Genomic DNA, 15,160 nt, shown 5'->3' on the forward strand with positions numbered 1-15,160 from the left:
AATAAACACTTTTCAGTGTTTAATTATTGGATGTTTATTCTTCAGCTGTCTTGAAATATTTATTTTTCTTATTAATAGGGTTTTACTATTATGCTTGTTTTATATTTCTTGATTTTTGTTTTATGTTTTGTAGCGACTAGTGATATTTCTATTGTTGCACTATATATAGAGTCTGCCTTGTCCGGTTTCCAGTTCAGTTTTTATCTCTACATTTCTATTTATACTTTATGGTCTCTTTTTATTCTGTATTTGGTGATGGTATGTATGTATTCTGTATCTGTGACCAAGGTGTGAGGTATTCTACTAGCGTGTATGTTTTTTTAGAAGCTGGTGTTATATTTGCAGTGTTGCCAATTCATAGGTAAGATTGTTATTGTTTGAGTGCTGGCAGTTAGTGATGTTTTCATATGGGAAGTTTACTATATTGTAATTTATATTTCTGAGGGTCAAGCCCACATCCAACAACAATAGGCCTAATCCCTTATGGGTATTTTTGCAGGGTTTTCTGGCATCACAGGCATGCATGAAAATATAATATACAGGTTGTTGTGGTATTTTTACCTCAGAAGACTACTCTTAATTCACTTTTAATGTAAAATCTCATTAAAAATGCAACTGTATGTGTGTGTAGAAGATGGGGGGGTAATGTTCACCTAAGGACTCTACTAGCCTTGTAGTGTCCATGGGTTCCAGAGGAGGAAGGGGGGGGGGGAGGAGGAGGAGGTGGACCTGAGTAGGGAGGAATGTCAGATTTTAAAAGAGTAGATTAGGAAAGGGAGATGAATGAACAGGTATGGGGTGGGGGTAGCATAGTAATTGTGCTCAGAGGGCAGCACAAAAGCTCACACCGGCCCTTCTGTGGGCGAAGAGCCACCGTAGCAGCAGCCGGTGGAGCATTCAGAGAAATGACAGCGCCCAGAAAGTTATCGTCGTGTGATTGCTCAGATCCCGGTTTCGAAACGCTAGCTATCGAGTTCGCATAGCTGGTGTAAATATACATATGTTATTCCTAATTTTAAATCCGCCAGAAACAAAATCCCTCCTGCTGTGATGATATTATATTAAAACATAATTTCACAGTACATATTAAGTGGCACTAATTAATGAAGCTGCCAGGATTGCGACGCAGCTAACGTTCAGCTGAGGTTGCTGTGTGGGGCGCGCGGCCCGCAGGATTTGGAAAGCTCCTCCCCCCCGCCCCCCCCGCCACGGCGCGCGTCCCCCACTCGCGCTGGGCGCTTCGCGCATCCGAGTGAAAAAGCGCGGGCTGCAAGTTGCAGAGGGACTGCGGCTCGGTGTGCGAGGCCGCGCCGCTACATAAAAATTAAAATGCAGTTAAATGTTAATTACACAGAAGCTACAGTGCAATTAGTGTCACTTAATGTAAAGTGTTATTTATATTTTAAATTATTGACGGAATACATAGTCATTATCATCTGCGAGGCGCGTTTTCAGCTTGGGAGGCTCTGCGAGCTCACTCCGAGCCACGGTAAACGCTGCTAGGATGTGGCACGCGCACCCTCCCCATTTCATAGATATTTCCTTATTTCGCTATTTTTAAAACAGGCTATAAAGGGCACCACAAGCCGTGCCCTACCTCTTATACCTCGCTCTGAATGTCTCTCCATGCCAGGCAAACTTCTGTGAAAGCAAGAGGGCCTTCCTAGTCGAACTGAGCTTGGAGCGCGTAATAAACATTTTTCAACTTAACTTTTAACTTAAAAACTTCGTGCGTCTGAAATGCTGAAGGTAAAAAAAAAAAATAATTTATTCTTCTGGGGCTTTTTTTTTTTTGTTTGTTTGTTTGTTTGTTTAACTTTGTTTTCTTACCACAACTGTGCCGTTCTCAGATCGCCCCGCTGCACAAACGCCCCGGCCGGCTGCGAGCGATTACGTCACGTTGCATTGAAAAGAGATCGCAGCTGCCGCCGTGCGCGCTCCGTCATTGCAATGGAGCGCGAGGCGCACGAGGTCCTGGCTCCCAGATGTGTAAACCCCAGCCAGGGTCACCCAGGGCCCCCTTTGACCCCTGTGCCTAGCTTGCCAGTGCATGTGGCCTCCTTGGCCCCTGTCTGCACCTTCTGGGGGAGGGCTAAGCCCAGGAAAGGGGCATCGTTCCTACTCCTTTTAAATAAATGGCACTGGCCGCACCCGAGACAGGCACCAAAGTAAATAGCACTGTGGCAGCATCCTCTAGATGGCTGCTGACGTTATTAAAAATAAACTGGTGGGGGCAGTAGCATTTTTCCCCCTTTCTTGAGTATCTTCACCTCCCACCCCATAGAAAGGATAAGTGTAAGCTAGGGAGGTCCAGTGGCCTGACAAGCTGGGCAGGTGGCTTCAGAGGGTCCTGGGGAAGCCCTGGCAGGGTTCAGCTCACTCCAGCCTGGTGGGTCTGGGCCCTGACTCTGGTTTTGCGGGGCAAGAGACAGGTCCTGGGGGGTCGGGGTCTTTTTATTACAAAATTTAAACTATCCAACATTTTTTGTTTGTTCTCTTCTGTACAAATGGCCTTATTCATCCCATTTAGCAAATTCATTTTAAATGTCCAGTTTACTGTGTCTTTTGCAGCTGTATTCATGTACGCATACAGCATCCTATGGACTGTATCTCAAGCAGCTGTAATTCTTAAATTTACAGCATGCTTTGGACTGTATCATATACAGCTGTAATTCTATAAACTTACATCCTGTTTATAGAATCACATACAACTGTACCTAAGTAAAATTACAGCAGCCGTACTTCTATCTATACTTGTATAACTGTCTTTTTTTCTTTATAACAGTTTATACAGTATTCAGTCCAGTTTATATTAAAACAAAGCAATGTATTAATACAAAACAGAATGGATGCAATAATAATAATAAAAGCCTCTAACACAGACCTACAATGTCCCCACTCTCACTGGGAAACTGACAGAACTGCATCACAGAGTTAAAATAACACTCCCTCCCAATTAATACAATAAATTCCCCATCATATCAGTAATATATTCACTCGGAACCATAGTTAGCCTATGGTCAATATGACATTGGCCAAAGGTACTACAGCTCAAGGGTGCTGCTGGCTTACCGCATGAATAGGGCCAATAGTGCAGGAGGAGCGCACGCTCCACCTTTCCTCTGTAACTGTGGCCACAGGCTGGCACCTCTCACCGATCCCGCTGCTCCTTTTGTAGGTGGTGCCTCTTTTTCCTCTTCCGACCCCGTGGTTGACAGATCAGCTGTTTGAGTGGCGGGGCTCTCTGTACAGATCCTCGGGCTGTTCAAACATCAGACAGAGCCTAGAGGGTTTTGTTTTTTTTTTCTGTCTGATGTTTGAATAGCTCAGGGATCCGTAGACGCAGAGGCCTCTGGTTGAAAGAGCTGAGCTCTGCCTCTTCAGCACGACGATCAGAGATGGACACTGAGTGAGGAAGATGATGCTGCCTGGCCTGCAGGGCAAGTAACTGGGGAGAGTGTGAGAGGGGGGGAACCACTTTTGCCACCGTGGTTCAAATTCTTGTTGCCACTTCCAGGAGTCCATGCAGAGAGGGAGTGGCCCGAGCCCTCAGAATCGCCCCACCCCAGCTGTCCTTTGCCATGGTCACCCCTACCTCCGGCCCCACTCCCTTCTCCTCCTGGGGCCGGTCACTGCCCATGCCTCCCAGCACCTAAAGCAAGAGTCAGGCTTCCTCATGGGGCTGGTGCCCCTCCAAACTCACCATTCATTCAGGATCAAAACCCGCTCATAGGTGCCTCTCTCTCCCTCCGCAGAGTGCATCAGGAGTTTATGGGCTGTTTAAAAAATAATATAAAAAGATAGGGCTGTGTGTGGACTTTATATTGGGCCAACCAGGGCTGGTGCAAGAGTATTTGGCACGCTAGGCGAACCTTCGGTCATGAGCCTCCCTTTCCCCAGTTTACTGATATCTCCAGCGTATTGCTTCCTCCTACCCGTGGCAGTGGCATTGACTGTGGCACGGTGCTCCCTTCCTTGGTATTGGCTCTAGCACAGCACCCATTTGGGGCTTGTGCTGGTGGGCTTTTGATGCCCCCAAAATTTTGCTGCTCTAGGAGACCACCTAGTTAGTCTAATGGAAACACTGGCCCTGGGGCCAGCAGCCACAGCTGCAGAATAAACAGCAACACTGTTCCTTTTGGCTTTAAGGTACCTGACTGGCAGGGAAAGCAGAAAATAGGAATTGGGCATTTAGATGTCTCTGGGTTTGTGGAAGTAAAAGGTTCCTCTGCTTTTCCCCTTTTGCCCCATAAGGATGGCACAGACCCTGAATTTTGATATCAGGCTAACCAGGCCTGTGTTCTGCTTTTGCGACAATGGTGAGGGATTCTGCAAGCATTTAGTGTCTGTGTGGGGATCTATAGCTTGTTCGAGTTTTTTTCAGTAGGAGGTGTATTGGTGTTCTAGGGCAGTGATGGCGACCTGCAGTCCTCAAGTGCCACAAACAGGCCAGGTTTTCAGGATATCCACAATGAATATGCATGAGATAGATTTGCATGTAATGCAGGCAGAACATGCAAATCTTTCTCATGCATATTCATTGAGGATATCCTGAAAACCTGGCCTGTTTGTGGCACTCGAGGACTTCAGTTCGCTTCACTGTTCTAGGGCCTGTAGTAATATTTGTAGTGTGGCCTCTTCATAGGCAAAGTTGTTGTGTGAATTCTGGGTATTAGTGCTATTATGGCATGATGATTTGCTACAATGTTTTTAGCAGGGTTTGGTGGTGCATCACATTGTGCCTGCTAGCGGAGAGAGTTTGTTTTGTTATCAATTAAATTTAGAACCTAATCAGTAGGGATGTGCAGTCGTCACATCCGTTTCGGCGGGTACGTGCAGACCTCACCAACCTTCGTACAGGAAAACAAATAGTATGCGTGCATCTCATTATTAAAAATACATGCATACTCTCCATTTCCTGCACAAAGTTGATGAGGTATGCTCATACCTGCCGAAATGCATGTGACGAATGCACATCCCTACAAGCAGTTTTAATGGAAAATTCTACAATTCAGTAGAAGCGAAAAATACGTGCCATCATAGTTTAAAAGCACACATTCCTCTTTTCAACCCCTACTACCGCTTAACAAGAAAGATTCTTTTTGTGTTAGACTATGTTGGGAGTGGTTTGTGTGGGTTCTAATTATTATTGTGCATAGATTAGATATTTATAACAAGTGGTATATCAAAGTGAATGAATGAATAATCATTTGGGTAGAGATTAAGGGATCTCATACCTACAGACATAAAGTTCACACTTTTGGAATCAGGGTCACACATCTATTACAGTAAATGTTGCTGTATGTTTTAATTTAAAAAAATAAATGTTTCCAAGCTCATGATGCGTATAGGGTGAGGGCACACTTATTTTCTTGGCCATAAGTGCCAGATTACCTGGCGGCAGCTCTGTACTCACTTCTACATAAAGCAAAAAACACAACATATTAAAATACATCAATAAAAATGCCAAAAGTATCAAAATATCAATAAACTAAATTAAACTTTTCCCAATAACCCATATATAACTTCCTCACCAATATCCACACTCAAGCAGCCCCCTTCTCACACTAAGACACTGGCTCAGTAGCACCTACACTATAACAGAGACCACCCCCTTCCTCCCCAAAAAATGAAACCTCACACCAGACTAAAGAGGTCCCAAAAAAAACTCAAAAGTGATCTGCCACTTTGGCCGGCATTCGTCCTATGGCCAGCTCTAAATGACATCACTTGAGGGTGTTGGTCTCAGGTCAGGGTCCTGTGGCTCCAGCAGCTGTTGAGGTTGGCTCTGCTGTTGCCACAGACCTCCTTCCTCTGGTGTCGGCTATAATTTTATAAAGTTTTAGTATATCTTGTTTACTTTATCTTCTGCAACTGTACTTAAGCAGACTTGCAGCAATCCACGGATGCTATCCCGTGCAGTTGTACTGTGCTTATATAAATGTACAGCATCCGATAGACTGTATCCCATGTACCTGGAATTTTGTGAACTTAAAAGCAGGCTGTGGCTGGTACCCTGTACAGCTGTAGCTCTCTTACGGGCCGATACAGTAAAAGTCGCGGGAGAGCGGGCGAACGCGATTCTGTATTCAAATGAGGACCCGTGGCAAAAAGAGGCGCTAGGGACACTAGCACGTCCCTAGCGCCTCTTTTTGGACAGGAGCGGCGGCTGTCAGCCACCGGTTCGGAAACCAGATGCCGGCAAAATTGAGCGTCCAGTTTTCAAGCCGCGGGCTGATTTCAAATTTATTTTTTTTTAACTTTCGGGACGTCCAACTTAATATCGCCATGATATTAAGTCAGAGGGTGCACAGAAAAGCAGTTTTTATTGCTTTTCTGTGCACTTTCCCGGTGCCGGAGAAATTAACGCCTACCTTTGGGTAGGCGCTAATTTCTGAAAGTAAAATGTGCGACTTGGCTGCACATTTTGCTTTCTGAATCGCGAGGGAATACCTAATAGGGCCATCAACATGCATTTGCATGTTGCGGGCGCTATTAGGTTCGGGTGGGTTGGACGCGCGTTTTCGACGCACTCTTACCCCTTACTGAATAAGGGGTAAAGCTAGCGCGTCGAAACGCGCGTCCAATCGCGGGTTAACAGTGCGCACTGTATTGTATCGGCCTGTAAATTTGCAGGCTGTTTATTGTACCCTGTGTAGCTCTGCTTAAGTAAACTTGCAGAATTCCATGAACTGTAATCCTGTGCAGCTGTAATTCTGTAAAGTTACAGCTGTTCTTGAAGAAGCCTACAGGGGGAATTTTCTAAGAACATAAGAAGTGCCGAGCAGGGTTAGACCAATGGGTCCATTGAGCCCAGCGTCCTGCCTCCAGCAGAGTGCAGTCCAGATCACTTGGAAGGGATCCAGTCAGATTCCAAATAGGAAAGCCCGTTCCATGTGGCTCACTCCCAGAAGTGGGAGGTGGAGAACACCTAAGGCTATCCAGCTAAATCATGGTCTTCTAGAAACGTATTCAAACCTTTCTTAAACTCGGCTGAATCATTAGGCCTTGGCCACATTCTCCGCTGCTACTAGTTAAAGCTTAATGTTCCCCTGCCCTAGTATTGTTAGAAAGGGTAAACAACTATTTCCTATCAACTTCTGGCACCCCGCTCGTGATTTTAAAGGTCTCCTCTCATATCCCCTCTCGGTCTCTCTTCCATGGCCGAAGAGCCCCAATCTGTTTAGCCTTTCTTCATACGGGAGCCCTTCCACCTCCACCACCCCTACTTCATTTTTGTCGCCCTTCTCTGCACCTTTTCTAGCTGTGCCGTGCAGTCAGGTGGCACTTCAGAGCTCGCATTGTTAAAAAGCGCCCCTGTCCTGTGCATCTGCGGTGTACGTTGGGGGCAGCAGAGAAGAAAGGGGGTGTGCATTTGATCTTCACATGCATGCGCGTGGTTTAACTGCTTTTTTTGAGGAGAGCAACTTCCATTCAGGTCGTTTTTTTACCTGGGTAAATGCCCTTGAAAATTGCCCTCTTCTTGCCCCATGGAAAGAGGCCCGAACAGCTGTAGTTCTGTAAACTTGTATCCGGTTTACTGTATTCTGCGCAGCAGGACTCACGCACATTTTCAGCACCCTGTGGATGGTATCCTGTGTGCTTGTACCTACAGTATGTATACCTGTGCATCCCGTGGATGGTATCTTGTGCAGCTGTACCTAAAAGTATATGTACATAAGAACATAAGAACATAAGAAATTGCCATGCTGGGTCAGACCAAGGGTCCATCAAGCCCAGCATCCTGTTTCCAACAGAGGCCAAACCAGGCCACAAGAACCTGGCAATTACCCAAACACCTAGAAGATCCCATGCTACTGATGCAATTAATAGCAGTGACTATTCCCTAAGTAAACTTGATTAATAGCAGTTAATGGACTTCTCTTCCAAGAACTTATCCAAACCTTTTTTGAACCCAGCTACACTAACTGCACTAACCACATCCTCTGGCAACAAATTCCAGAGATTTATTGTGCGTTGAGTGAAAAAGAATTTTCTCCGATTAGTCTTAAATGTGCTACTTGCTAACTTCATGGAATGCCCCCTAGTCCTTCTATTATTCGAAAGTGTAAATAACCGAGTCACATCTACTCGTTCAAGACCTCTCATGATCTTAAAGACCTCTATGATATCCCCCCTCAGCCGTCTCTTCTCCAAGCTGAACAGCCCTAACCTCTTCAGTCTTTCCTCATAGGGGAGCTGTTCCATCCCCTTTATCATTTTGGTTGCCCTTCTCTGTACCTTCTCCATTGCAACTATATCTTTTTTGAGATACGGCGACCAGAATTGTACACAGTATTCAAGGTGTGGTCTCACCATGGAGCGATATAGAGGCATTATGACATTTTCCGTTTTATTAACCATTCCCTTCCTAATAATTCCTAACATTTTATTTGCTTTTTTGACTGCTGCAGCACACTGAGCTGACGATTTCAATGTATTATCTACTATGACGCCTAGATCTCTTTCTTGGGTGGTAGCTCCTAATATGGAACCTAACATCGTGTTCTGTGACCAATGTTCTGTGCAGCTGCAATTCTGTAAATGTTCATCCTTGTGTACTTACGGTCCACAGTATACTGTAAATGTATCTGTCATGCGCAGTTGTAATTCTGAAAACTTACTTCATGATCAGTGTATCCTATGCAGCTACACTTGAATTTACAGCAGCCCGTGAACTGTGTCCTTTGCAGCTGTAATTCTTATAAACATGCATCCCGTGTGACTATAATATTAGGGCTTCTATTCTTAGGTGTTTATAAATTTACAAAAAAAAAAAAAAATCAGTGTTTATTGGTGTTTTCATGATGCAGGTGCTATTCCTGGTTACCTTTTCTGGATGAGTTAAATACATGCATTTGTGCAGCTGAGGAATCATCAGTGTGGAAACGGTACAAAAAGAGAGTGGAGCATCTGAGGGAATCAAGGTGAGAGAGTACTAGGGAAACTGATGTTTTTCTGGTGTTTAGGAAATACCAGTTTTACTTTATTCTTTTGCATTGGGGATGTTTACTTAGTTTTAGATTTTAACTAATAAACTTACAACATCCCATGGATTGTATTCTGTGGAGCTGTCCTTCTGTAAATTAAAAGAAAATAATACAGTGCCTTATAGATAAAATAGGTTTTGGTGTAATCCCTTGTAGATAAAAGCCTATAACATTTGGTAACCTTTGGTGCTTTTTTTGGGGAGGGGGTTCTTTTTGGTATTTTATGCTTAGTGCTTATTTTATATACAGTAACTCTTGTGCAATTCTGCATCTTGTTACCTTTCTTGGATTGCCTTGTCCAGCAACAGCGCCCCCAGATGGCAGAAACACCTGGGTTGGAATGGGGTGGTGGCTTCCAAAAGGCCGCAATGCCTTAAAGCCTTTTGAGTTGAAAAGCAGAATCTGAATCGAAATTCATTTTTATGACATCACTTCCGGTTTGTTTTCCATGATGTGCTGACACGAATGAAAGAATTAACTGACCCTTCCCCCGAGGAAGAACGCCGAAGTTTGAAACCCAGACTCGTGTCGGACAGGAGAGACTCAGTCAGGCGATTGTAGACAAGAAGGTGAACCAGTTGTTGAAAGGACTTTGAAAAGATAAGTGCCACATGATTAGACACGATATTTTTTGCATTATAAAGACGTTAAAAAATTGCTTTGCGCCTTCGGAATATTTGACCTGTGATTAAAAATAAGGCAGATGGTGATATAAGGCGAGAACCGTTCTGATGACGCCTAGTATGATGGTCAGTCGTATATTAATATATGAAAACTAGAGGTTAAAGTTGATGACACAGGCATAAAAGTGAGGGATATATATATGATAGTTTAATTTTTACCCTGCCTTTTGAAAAATTGAAGTGGCTGTAGTTATTGGGTGTATCAAAATTATTTTTGCCATTAGTGTTAATAGCAATGATCCATTTCTTGGGTAGCAAACTTAAGAAAACCTTTACAGTTATATTAATAGGTATAAGAATTCGATCAAACAGCCCGACGGGGTTTGAAATGCACACGTGCTCAACTTTGTTGAAGTGTTTTGCGTTACTAATCAAAACTGGGCATGTTTCATGGCGCTGTGGAATCCCATTCGCCCTTTAAAGGTGGAAGACTTCCCGTCGGCCTCGGCAGCATCTCTAGACACAACTTACAACTTTCCTGGTCCTCGGTCCAGCCTGTTCATATCCCTAAGCAAAAAAGTGGGCTTCACTGCCACCTTCTGGCAAGAGGAGGAAACTACCCAGTAATCTTGGTTAAAGAAAATAGTCCTTGTGTAGTAGTCTTTGATATGGAGGTTGTGTATCTTTTATGTGAAGGGTGTGCTGCCGGTGACGTACATGACATAGTATACCTTTGAGTAGGAGGCTGTATCCTTCTTTTGATGCGCCTTTTTAGGATTAAAGTCTGTTGCATTTGCTGTTTTCCGGTAGGTCGCATGCTCTGTAATACCTTGCATTGTAAAGCATGGGGGTTTTTTTTGGGGGGGGGGTGGAGGGAACAATTCATTGGTTTTCTTTTTAAATTCTCATGCATGCACACAATTCTGTGAGTGTCTCTGAGATGTTTGTACAGTACACATTATGGTCTGGAGTTAGGTGTTACGGAATGGCGTGTGGAGTTTAGTTCAATCACATAAACTCGGCTGCATTGTTAATGTCATTTTATTGTAGGCTTATTAGCTTTGTAAATTACTGTGAAGTGGCATGGTTATTGTAAAGGCTGCCACAGCATTATTACCTTTTTATTTTATTTTGTAACGTGATCTTCCTTGAGCAAACTAAAAAAGCAGAATGCAGATATTAAAATTATGAAATTATGTTTTTGCCAAAATGCCTGCATCATTTTGGCAGCAGTTAGTGCATATGGTGCTTAGCTTTTCGTGCATGTTTTCAAGTAGGATTGCTGGATTGGTCCGGGTCACCAGGGGCAGGGTGAAACATTCTGGGTTTTGCCCCATTGCATGCGTGGACTTACAGTTCTGATTTTTCCATGGATTAAGAACATAAGAAGTCCATGCTGGGTCAGACCAAGATACATCGAGCCTAGCATCTTATCTCAGACCGTGGCCAGTTCGGGTCACAAGTACCCAGTAGATGCCAAAATGTAGATCTGATTCTTGATGTTCACTCCCAGGGAACAAGTCTACCTGATTAATAATAGTTTATGGACTTTTCCTCCAGCAACTTCTCTTTTAAACTGTGCTATGCAAGTCACTTGGATCATGGCCTTTGGCAACATGCGCTGGGAGAAAAAGTACATTCTATGATTTGTTTTGAATCTGCTAGTTCCTTGTTTTATTGTTATTTGAAAGAGTAAATAACTATCCTCTATCTACCCAGATCTACCCCCTCATGATTTTATAAACTTCTGTCAATTCCCATCTCAGCCGTATTTTTTCCAAGCTGAAGAGCCCTAACCTGTTTTGCCCTTCTTCATAAAGGAGGTGTTCCATTCCCTTTATCATTTTTGTTGCCCTTCTCTGCGTCTTTTCTAGATCTGCTATATCTTTTTTTTTTTAATGGGTTGACCATAACTGTACATAATACAGTTTGGGTTTAGGAAACACCTCAACACCGAAACCCTACTTCTATCCCTAAATGACACAGTGCTCAAAGGCTTCGACAATGGCAAAAGCTACTTACTAGTCCTACTAGACCTATCAGCAGCATTCGACATGGAGAACCACTCAATTCTCCTCGACCGCCTAACCAAATTAGGGTTAACTGACAAAACACTACTCTGGTTCTCATCCTTCTTATCCAACAGACCCTACCAAGTCAAAACCAACAATGATCTCTCTGAAAAAGTACATCTAAACACAGGAGTTCCCCAAGGCTCTGCCCTTTCCGCAACCCTCTTCAATATATACCTCCTACCGATTTGTCAGCTACTAGCGAGTCTAGACCAACATACTTTCTGTACGCAGACGACATCCAAATCCTGTTCCCGATTCAAAACTCACTGGATGAAACATACAAGAATACAGCGGCCTACCTCACTACAATCAAACAATTACTAACTAAAATGAGACTTGTAATAAACATCGATAAAACTGAAATAATAATCCTTGAAAGAAAAATCAGATCAATTCCTCCACCACCACTAATAATAGAGAATCAAACAACTGCCATCTCCCCAATCTCTCATGCACGCAATCTTGGAGTCATCATCGACAGCGAATTATCCTTCAAAAATCACATCACAACAAAAATAAAAGAAGGATACCTAAAACTACTGAGACATATAAAACTCTTTCTAAGCCCCGAGGACTTCAGAACAATATTACAACTATTCATTCTCTCCATTCTCGACTACTGCAATTCTCTACTACTCTGTCTACCCCTATCAAGTATTCGTCCCCTCCAAATTCTACAAAATTCAGCAGCCAGACTCCTAACTGGAACAAAAAAACACGAACACATAACCCCAATTCTGACATCCCTGCACTAGCTTCCAATTAAATACCGAATCGAATACAAAATATTAACCATTGTACACAAACAGATACATGAGAAACGAACCAACTAGTTAAGCGAAGAGATTAAACCCCACGAACCACACAGAAACCTGCGCTCTGCCAACAAAGGTCTCCTATCAATTCCTCCCCGCCGATCCACACAACTTACCTCTATTGGCGACCAAGCAATCTCCCTCGCTAGCCCCAAACTCTGGAACACACTACCGACTGAACTAAGACTACAACCCAGCCTGAAAACCTTCAAGAAAGAACTTAAAGGCTTAAGAACATGAGAAATTGCCATACTGAGTCAGACCAAGGGTCCATCAAGCCCAGCATCCTGTTTCCAACAGAGGCCAAACCAGGCCACAAGAACCTGGCAATTACCCAAACACTAAGAAGATCCCATGCAATTAATAGCAGTGGCTATTCCCTACCAGGCTATTCCCTACCAAGACTCACACTGAAATTACTATATCCCTTCCGCTACACAATATGACAGACCTTTCCCCATCAGAAAGACAAGCACACTACTGACTGAACTGAGCAACTATACATTTCACTCCTTTCTTCTGCATCACCGAAGCGTATTTAAAACCCTTCATGATCAACCAATTTGACACACCAAAGTTATGACACTACCCGAAACAGCTTCCCAAATATTCTTTGTTACTTGCACATGCTTTATAATTTAACCTTTGTTTTTTTTCTTCTACAACACAATATGTGTTTATAATATAACCTATGTTTTATATTATACTTTTGTTCTATACTTATACCCTTGTTACCCTTGAAAAATATCCTCGTTACATTGTATTTTCTACCAGCCTATTACAAGAAAACTATCCTCATTACATTGTATTTTCTTCCAGCCTATTACAAGAAACCCACCCCCTACAATAATTAACACCACACCTCTTGTATCATATAACTTCTTGTATCATATAACCTTTCTGACCTCCACAACTCACCTATGTAAAATCTTTAATCGTGTTAACCCAATGTTAAAACCTTTGTAAACCGTTGTGATGGCAATACCGAACGACGGTATATAAAACTCTATAAATAAATAAATAATAGACAAAGTCCAGTTGGACTATGATCCATAGTGGCATTATGATATTCTCCATTTTATCATCCATTCCTCTCCAAATTATTCCTAACATTCTATCTCAAATGCACAGTTTTCTAGTCTTGCAAGGTCCTTTTTCAGTTCCTCATAATCACCGATGTTTTAACAGCTTTGAATAATTTTGTGCCATCTGCACCTCACTCGTTGCTCCCTCTCCCAGATCATGAATATATTAAACAGTACACAGGGCCCAGCACAGATCCCTGGGGCACTCCACTGTTGACCTTTCTCTATTTGGATAACTGACCATTTACTCACAAGAAAATCAGAAAAGGTCCATAGAGGCAATGGGGTAAAATCAGGTCTGGCTCAGCCAGTCCCTGATGACCTGGATCCATCCGTTAACCCTATTTCCAGGTGAGAAAGCACATAAAGTAAAGGAACGGTGAAAATATAACCTATTCCTCCATCAAAACCAACATTTCCTGCACTCATCCATTAATTTGTTTTTGAAAGACACTGCAACCATGCGCAGCTTGATCAAGCAATGGGGAAGGGACATGTGGCAAGTTAAATTAGGGACTTCATATTAGCCCCAGCTAAGGGAGTCACTTCTTTTCGTAGAAGTAAAATCCCTAAGATGGAGTTCAAGAGTTGCAGGTTAAAATCTTGAGGTTCTTAGAATCGTTACACCATGCAATGTGTCTTAAGCAGCACTGCAGTGTATTCTTCAGTCACTACACTGGTTTCCTATCTGCTCGTGCATGCAGTTTATACCTCTCCTGCTCACCTATAAGTGTCTTCTGCAGCTCGTTCTATTTTCCCCACACCCTCTTTCATGTCTTCCATTCATTGGTCAAGCAGTTCTTAGGGGAGTGCAGTAAAAAAGATTTTATTTTATTTTTTCATTTTGTGAGGGTTTTTTTTTAATGGGGTGAGGGTTTGTTTTATTTGATGTTTATTTCTGTTTGATTTGTTTATTTAACATGAAATAAACATCAAAAAGAATCAGAAACAAAATGAATAAAAAAAAAAAAAAGACATAACAAAAGTAAACCAAGTGGCTGAGTTTCCCCCTTCCTCTTGCTGACACAAAACTCAGCTCTGCTGAAATGTAAAATCTGAACCCATCCCCCGGACACTTCTTTACCCCATCCTGTGGGATCTCTAAATGAGGCAGGAGAGATTCTCAGTCACTCCTACCTTGCTGGATCCCAATTTAAAAATGGTGGGTGAAGGGGAGAGTGCTTTAAATGTTTTAATTTCAGTGGCACTGATCCTTTTTTTGCAGCAGTAGCAGTAGTCCAGGTTGGAGCAGGTGCCTTCAGTTTTTGAAATGAAGTGAAAAACCCAACAAATTTCATTGAGAGAGTTTGTTTTGTTTTGAAACGACAAATAATGAAACCAGCTGTTTTTGTTGTGTGTTTTCATGTTTCAAAACAAACGCACACTCCTAACAGCTCTTATTTGTGCCCTTCTCCTCCAGTGCCTACTCCTGGTGCTGCGCTTTCCACCTGGCTGTGCCATATGCCTCGAACAACCTTTCCCAAATTGTTGCATCATCTATCTTCTCTGGCCCATCCTCAAATCCTGTCTAAAACCCTTTTTGAGGTTGTTTTAAAGTCGTAAACCCCTCCT

General features: G+C 42.9%; 1 long non-coding RNA gene across 1 annotated transcript; it reads left to right on the top strand.

Annotated features, from left to right (window-relative positions):
* The first annotated feature begins 1,508 nt into the window (after positions 1–1,508).
* LOC115074564 lies at positions 1,509–11,376 on the top strand. The gene is made up of 3 exons (XR_003852275.1): positions 1,509–1,749; positions 8,814–8,927; positions 9,463–11,376. It is a non-coding gene; the product is annotated as an uncharacterized LOC115074564 (long non-coding RNA).
* The last annotated feature ends 3,784 nt before the right edge of the window (positions 11,377–15,160 follow it).

The sequence above is a fragment of the Rhinatrema bivittatum genome, chromosome 12 (assembly GCF_901001135.1).
Source record: "Rhinatrema bivittatum chromosome 12, aRhiBiv1.1, whole genome shotgun sequence".
In the NCBI taxonomy this organism is placed as follows: Eukaryota; Metazoa; Chordata; class Amphibia; order Gymnophiona; family Rhinatrematidae; genus Rhinatrema; species Rhinatrema bivittatum.